Source organism: Myotis lucifugus, unplaced genomic scaffold (genome assembly GCF_000147115.1).
Source record: "Myotis lucifugus unplaced genomic scaffold, Myoluc2.0 scaffold_14, whole genome shotgun sequence".
Lineage (NCBI taxonomy): Eukaryota > Metazoa > Chordata > Mammalia > Chiroptera > Vespertilionidae > Myotis > Myotis lucifugus.
In genome coordinates, this window is record NW_005871062.1 from 1,858,194 (window position 1) to 1,866,175 (window position 7,982).

The 7,982-nt window shown below is 50.4% G+C and overlaps 1 pseudogene; it reads left to right on the plus strand.

The window, feature by feature from the left end:
- The first annotated feature begins 730 nt into the window (after positions 1–730).
- On the plus strand, positions 731–6,823 carry LOC102439490 (annotated as a pseudogene).
- The last annotated feature ends 1,159 nt before the right edge of the window (positions 6,824–7,982 follow it).

Genomic DNA, 7,982 nt, shown 5'->3' on the forward strand with positions numbered 1-7,982 from the left:
TCCTCCCCAGACTTTTAAAACCACCACCAATAAATATTTACACATTTCCCTCCCTCGCCAAAGCATTTCCCCAGGTGCACACAAATACCACTCCTTCTGAGGTCGTGTTGCTCCAGATTAAACAGGCCCCCTTCCAGGACAGCAGCCCATCGCACTGCTCCAGCCAGAGCGAGGCTGCTGGCCCTCAAGGAATTCCACTGCCTTTGGTTGACTGAGCAGAGCTGAGAACCTCATTATGGAAGCCTTCCATCTCCTTCCCAAGCCAGCCTGGGAGAGGGGGCCAAGATTGCCTCATCCATACTGGGCCTCAGCCCACCTTGCTTGAGGCCAGCTCACCAGAAGTGTTTTAAGAGCATTCCAACAGCCGAATCACCCCTTTGCCCTTGTGCAGCAGCCCTAATCAGTTTGGCTCATTGGATAGAGCGTCGACTCTTCAGTACTGGGTTTGATTCCGGTCAAATCACATACCTCGGTTGTAGGCTCAAAACCAGGCCTTGGTCTGGCTGTGTGCGGGAGGCAACCAATCAATGTTTTTTTCTCTCTCTCTGTCCCTCCCTCTCCCTTGCACTCACTCTAAAAATCAATGGAAAAATATCCTCGGATGAAATTTAATCAAAACAAACAAACAAACAAACAAACAAACAAACTTGTGCAGTGAGTTTTCCTCAGGAAGACTGCAATTGACCTACGTGTGCTTCTCGGACAGTATCTCTTCATGTTGGTAGACTGGATGTCAGTCATCAGGTATGGGAGGCTGTGTGAGGAAGGTTCACTCGGAAGGAGGGAAGTTATCTTCTCTGAGAGGGCACAAGTGGAGACACTGTTGTGGACCACAAAAAGGGGCGCTGTAATAAGTCTGACTGAAAGTCACCTCACAGGGTGATCTGATCACAAATTCCTCACTGGGCAGGTCATGGAGGGTAGTCGCCCTACGCCTGTAAAAGATTGATCTTCACCTTAACCCTGTCCATTGTTTTTGTGCGTCTAGGTCAGTGGTTCTCAACCTTCCTAATGCCGCGACCCTTTAATACAGTTCCTCATGTTGTGGTGACCCCCAACCATAAAATTATTTTCGTTTTTACTTCATAACTGTAATTTTGCTACTGTTATAAATCGTAATGTAAATATCTGATATGCAGGATGTATTTTCATTGTTACAAATTGAACATAATTAAAGCATAGTGATTAATCACAAAAACAATATGTGATTATATATGTGTTTTCCGATGGTCTTAGGCGACCCCTGTGAAAGGGTCGTTCAACCCCCAAAGGGGTCAAGACCCACAGGTTGAGAACCGCTGATCTAGGTTAACCCATCTTTAAAACACCTCTTTTTCAGATCCCTCAGAAGCATAACCACCCTCAAGAAAGCACAGAATCTTATTTACTGTCCTGTAATCCCATCAGAGATCTCCCAGATTTGCTTTCTCCCACTTTCAAGTAATCTTCCTTAACTCCACATGAATGAAAGAAACTGCAAAGCTGTCATTCTCCGGAGCATCTGAGATCTTGTTTCTGGGCATGTTGTCAGTTTGGCTCAAATTCTTGTAAAAATTCTCTACGGGTTTGGACGTTCTAATGTGGACACTATAAACCTGGGACCTAAAGGCTGGGAGTGTGACCTTTCCTCATGCAGGCCCTGCATCTGCTTGGACTCAAGTGCCCAAACACCTCAACATCTTTGGGTAACGTTAAAATCTATGTTAGTCTCAATTAGCACTCAGTTGCATTCACTGGAATATCTAAGTTTGCAGGCAATCAGATGGGGTTTTATTCATCTATTTTTTAAATAAAAAATTACAATTTATGATCTTGTAGAAAATAGGGAGGAAATGTAGATAAAAGGAAAACATAGTGTGTGGGAGGGGTGGGAGAATGTGGAAGAGGATATATAGGGGTAAATGATGATGAAAAAATAATAAAATAAAATAAAGGAAAATATAAAAAATTAATACTAAAAGGTTAAAATATATACATGTCAAAGAAGGTCCAGTTATTAGGCAGGTCTGCCAGAAATCAATCCAGCAAGAACAAGATGGTGTGTTTCGGAAATGCTAATCTACTAGTATTGCTTCTTTCTTATTTTCCTCTGAGAACCTTGGTACAACAGCTGGCATGCCATGGAAGACGGCATCCCTGGTGCCCAGCACCAACAGCACAGAGGAACAGAAGTGTATTGTTTGCAGGGCTAGAGTTGGCCCCTGTCCTACGTTTTCCGATATTTTCCCTCATTGCTTCCAGGTGTAGTCCTGTGGGCTGGATGTAGAGTGAGCTTTCCCCACCCCCAGCTTGAATTGCTGTCTGCTCCTCTCGGCAACAAATCACTCTCCTCACTGTCCACTCCCAGTACAGGTAACAAGGAGTCTTCTGTTGGGATGGTGGCAGGATGGATCGCTGGTCCCAGCTGCCTGAGTTTGTGCTTCCCACCTGGCGGGCCCAGGAAGCTCTTGTCCCACGTTATCACGAGTCCTCTGTGTAGCCCCTGATGGAGGCTGCACTAACTAACGAACTAACCAACCCTAGAGCGGAGCTGTTTGTTGGCTTTTGGGGAAGTTCCCCTGGGAAGCTGAGCTCTTATTCTGATGGTGAATGTTCTTTCACCGTGTCCTGTGGGCACTGCCAGCTGCTCTGGAGAAAGGAGCATGGCAAGGGTTCAACCTGGAACTGCCCTGCCAGCCACCCAGAAAGATCTGTCTACTCCCATGATCCCCTGGCTTCCCACGAAATGGCCCCTTTGGCTTGTTTTCATGACTTATGCCTCAGAGCAGCTGGGGCGTACGATGCCTTTGGGCCCTTCTCCAAGGACTCAGGATTGGCCTCTGTGGACGCGCTTGCGGAGGGCTTGTCACGGGCTCTGCAGGCCCCACTGAAGAGGAGCTTAGGGGGGAGGAAGGAGCGTGGGGTGGAAGTCGGCAGCAAGCTTTCCCTCCCGGAAGGGCGGCCCTGGGGCTGCCAGGCCTGCCAGTCTGCCCGCACAGCCTCAGCCCTTCCAGGCGCTCCGCACAGCTGCTGCCAGGGACGCAGTGGGTTCCATGCTCCAATGACGCACAATGATTTCAGCAGCAACTACTAGATAGAAGGAGGGGCGCCACATATGTCCTTGTCACCCTCAAAACTGGTTTTCTTCATGTTGTCCAACAAGAGGCCCAGGGAATATGTTTGATGCCACACGTTTGTCTATTTTACATTAAAGTCCTGGCACTCGGATGCCCCACTCGTGGTGATGGTAAGCCAGTCCGGTTCGGCAGAGGAGAGTCAGACAGCGGTCAGGCAGAGCGGGTGCCCCCAGGGCCAGGATCTTCTAAACCAGTGGTTCTCAACCTTCTGGCCCTTTAAATACAGTTCCTCATGTTGTGACCCAACCATGAAATTACTTTCATTGCTACTTCATAACTGTAATGTTGCTACTGTTATGAATCGTAATGTAAATATCTGATATGCAGGGTGGTCTTAGGCGACCCCTGTGAAAGGGTCGTTTGACCTCCAAAGGGGTCGCGACCCACAGGTTGAGAACCGCTATAACGGACCCCTCACCTGCAGGCCGCTAGAGCTCCCCTCCCCGCCCCCCAGAAAGGGACGCACCAGGGAGTCGGGGCATCTCCAGGCGAAAATCTGGAGGTGCTGGAGCGGGTTTTCTCGCTAGTGGGGAGGGGGGGCGGTGCAGCGGTGGGCGTAGGGGGAAGCCTGGGTTCAGTGCGGGGCGGGGGGGGGGGGGGGGCGGGGGTTTTTGGGAGGAGAAGGGGAGGGGGAGGCGGAGCAGGAGGGGAAGGGGGAGGGGTGGAGGAGGGGAAGGAGGAGGGAGGTAGAAGGGGAAGGGAGGGGGAAGGGGAGGAGGGGGAAGGGCTAGGCGGCCAGGAGCCGAGCGCCGCGTGGGTTGTGGCCCGGAGCTGCGGACAGGGGCGGCGCGCTGGTGTGTGGGATAAAGATAGGCGCGTCAAGAAGCCGGGCGCCTGGGCCTCCTTTGTTTCCTGGAAGCCTTTAAGAAAGCCCCCTCCACAGCCCTGTGCGGGGCGATGGGGACAATGGCCGGCTGCACAGTGGGCCGAGGGGACGCCCCCTTTTAGAGATGCCTTTCCAGCCTCGGCCCGGCCTGGAGGCTCCCGAGCCCAAGGGCCTTGGAACTACGCACGGGGCGCGCACTGCTCTTATGGGGGACAGGAGGCCAGCATTAAAACAGCACGAAGATTTAAAAAAAAGGAAAAGGAAATCTCGCCACTGCAGTAAGGCGCAAGCTGCTCGGGCCTGTGGGTCCCTGGCAGAGGGCCTGGGCGGTTCCAGTCCCCCACCTGGCACGGGGGGCCTGGGGCGCGCACGCCACTGTGGGGCGCATTGTCATCGCTGGGTTTTTCTGAATGCCACTGTGGCACATTCCTGGCCTTTGCCATTATTGGGAAATGAGAGGATCTTTTCTTCCATTCTTCCCCCTCCTCCCTCCCTTCGTGTTTCTTCCGGCCATGGAATTATCTACTTCAGCTCAAAAGACATTCCATTCCCATGACAAAAGCAGAACCGGTGATGTTGGCATACTGTAGCCCTCTTTCTTATAGGGAGATCGAGGCCATAAATCATAATGAATGAAAACGTAAAAGAGTATTTCTTTACCTTTTAATGGTGCACTTTGCTTATTTTCAAAGTGCCACGAACAGCTCCACTTCTTGACGTTCGACAACCAGAACCCACCTCAGACACTGAGCTGACAATGTTTTCCCTTTAATATCCTAATGAAAATGGACGGAAGAGATTCGTTTTGAACTTCTCCTCGGCTCTAAAGTGCCCCGAGTCTATCACGGAACAAAGGCTGACAGATTTTAAAACAGAGTGGGTCAAAACTATCCGTGGCAACTTACCGACCTTTCTATCTATTCATCCATAGCGCTCTCCTTCCCTCCTTTGGCACACTCACCCCTCACATCTGTTCCAGAAGCAATGACATACACACATTGGCTCACGCGAGGTAGACTCACATCAGCGTATGCCAGATTATCTGGAAATGGTTGATCAAAAACACTCTCAATAATGTGTCGTCCAGCAGGAGACAGTAACTGGAGGAGAATGAAAGATCAGGGGGATATTTCCCCAAGAGAACAAAATATTGCAAACGTTTGAACCCATCTTTAAACAAAACGGTCTCGGGCTTTCCTCAGTCAATGTGTGGCAATTTACACCTGGGCTGGAGGATGGAAGGGTATCTGACTAAGTAATTGTTCTCAGGAAGGGTCATTTTCGGCCTCTCAAATCCCGAGTCTGGTATGTCACATTGCACAGGTGTTTTTCACAACTCACTGGGTCTGATGGGTCTGACAGCATGTAAGGCTGCCCCCGAGAGGAGCCCAGGGACATGGTGATTAGGGGATTTCTGAAGGAAGGGACAATGGGCCAATTACCAGCAAAGTCTGCGGGCTCCCTTGGAGAGGTTAAGGAGGAGAGCACTCGGCCTTTGAGCTACCGTGTCATCTGTTCTGGGGCTTAATCAAGTTATCATATCACCCCAGTGTCTACAGGCCTCCGTCCATCGATTTGAATGAAGACAAAAATTTGCAGACAAATTTCTAGCAGCAGGAAGTTGGGGCTCTCCTGCAAGGCTGGATGAAAAGCACCTGTAACCTTGCTGGCCTTGTCCAGCTCCTGCTGGGAGCCGCTTTGGGCTGCAGTCTGCTGGCTGCAGAGCCTGCCTGTCAGCAGGAGTTGGGCCTTGGGGAGGAGGTGGGGGTGGGGGGGATGCTATTATGTGTTTCAAGAGAATGCCCTGGAGCAGCCCCCACCGTGGCCAGGACAGCACATTGTGGCCAGCTACCCGTGAGTAGGTAGGTGGACACTGTCCCCTTCCTTTAGATATTGGCTTGGAGTCATATTTAAGCTCAGGCAGGGCTGTCCTAAAATCACCCTCACGGTGGCTTAAAGGGAACACTTGTGTTTCTCCCTTTCTGTGGGGAGGGTGAGAGGCAGGACGCTCTCCAGAATGCCATCAAGGCCAGGCCCCTGCTCCTCTCTGAGCCGCATTTCCCTGTTTGTGAAGTTCAGGGATGTTGTAATTTACATCTAATCTGCAGGGTGGAAGGAAGAGGGAGTTTGATGTAAGTAGACTGAACACTGATTAGAGGTCAGGAGCCCTGTGTTGCAGGCCTAGCTCTATGACTTGGAGAAGTGGCTTAGTCTCTCTCTGTCATAGATATTTCGGTTTTAAGATGGGGACACTGGCCCTCTCTGTCTGCTCTGCCCTGGGAGCAGCTCCCCTCATCCCCTGAAAAAGGGTGCCTGCACCACATTTGTCTCCACCCCCTCCTTGGTCAGGAGCACCTCTGGGCTGAGCTGGTCACTGTCTGCAGTGGTGCTGAAACGACCAGAGACACTGACAGATGAGAGCCTCAGCAGCTTGGCAGCCCCGCGTCTGTACCCTGACCTCCCTTATTTCTAGCTGTAGCTTCCAAACCAGTGCCATTTCAAGGGACGTAGACACAGCAGCCAAGTTCATTGGGGCTGGGGCGGCCACAGTAGGGGTGTCAGGCTCTGGGGCTGGAACTGGGACTGTGTTTGGAAGCTTCATCGTTGGTTATGCCAGGAACCCTTCTCTGAAGCAACAGCTCTTCTCCTCGCCATCTGGGCTTTGCCCTCTCAGAGGCCATGGGGCTCTTTTGCCTGATGGTGGCCTTTCTCCTCCTCTTCGCCATGTGAAGGAGCTGTCTCCACCTCCCATAGTTCTTTTTCCCGTGTCTTGTCTGCCCTGTATGTTCCTTTTCCTATACCTCCCCAGGCAGCCTGGGGAAAGTGGTTGGCTCAGGGTTTGACAGAAGGAAGACAAATAAATACTGTATTAATAAGATGTAAAGAAGAAAAAAAAGATGGGGATGATGATCTAGGATGCTATTTCACCGGTTATGAGTAAATATGATGATAGATGCTGATCAGCAATGAAAAACTTTAAAACTACATTGCTAGTTGTCTCTGAAGCCCTTCCAGCCACCTGTGCTCTAGGATTGGATGTCACAAAGAGGGAAAAGAGAAGAGGAGAGTTATTAATTAACATTAATATAAGAGCATTCCATCCTGAGAAAGAGGTGGTCACGGAAGGTGAATTTCATAGCCATTAGCAGGAGAAGCCAGAAGATATGTCTTCAACACTTCATGAGGCTGGCTGATCTGATTAAGAGAAACTTTTCTGAGGCCCACAGGAAATTGGACTTTTTGACATTTTGATGAAGGGCTCAGAACCTGGAAAAGTGGAATGGAGACCCGGCTAGTAAATCACTCCATCCCCTGCCCTTCGGACTGTGTTTATATTCTGTAGTCACTTTGTGACCGGGACATCAACCTTGAACCCAAGGGCAGCTCCAGCATGTTCCTCATTTTTAACATGAGGTACACTTTCTCTGCCTCTCTAACTCACCGAGCAATGGTAGAATCAACTGGTTAAAAGGTGAAATGAGCTTTGTCAATAAAGTGTAAGGTGCTAGATATGTTTGCAACACACACACGTAAAGGACTATTCTTGCCTATTCAACTGGAGCCTGGATGAACACACCGGGGCCATTCTGCAGCCTTGTGGACCTGACTAGGGATTCAATGTTATAGATGATCTGGCTCATGAGAGGATCCTTCATACGGAATTAACATCTGGCTGCTCATCTGAATGAATAGGTATGGGTGCCTTGCTGACCTCCAGCTCCTGAGGGGGTGGCCCTGTGGGCATAGGGAGGGCTGGGTGTTGGTGCCCAGACATAGAGATAATCTGACAGCAAACAGTGAAAACAGAGAGAAGTGCTCTTCATTCCTTACTTCCTCACTTACCTGCCCCCAAGCCCCGGCCTCATCAAAATACCCATGGCTCTCCCAAACATCCCATGAGCTCCTGCCCTGTGATTTCTGCCTCTGCCATGTCCTCTGCCACCATCTCCCCATCTTCTCTGCTTCTTAAATGTGTCTTATCCTTTAAGGTCCTGTGCAATGTCACCTCCTTAGGGAGGCCACAGTCCTCAAACAGCTAA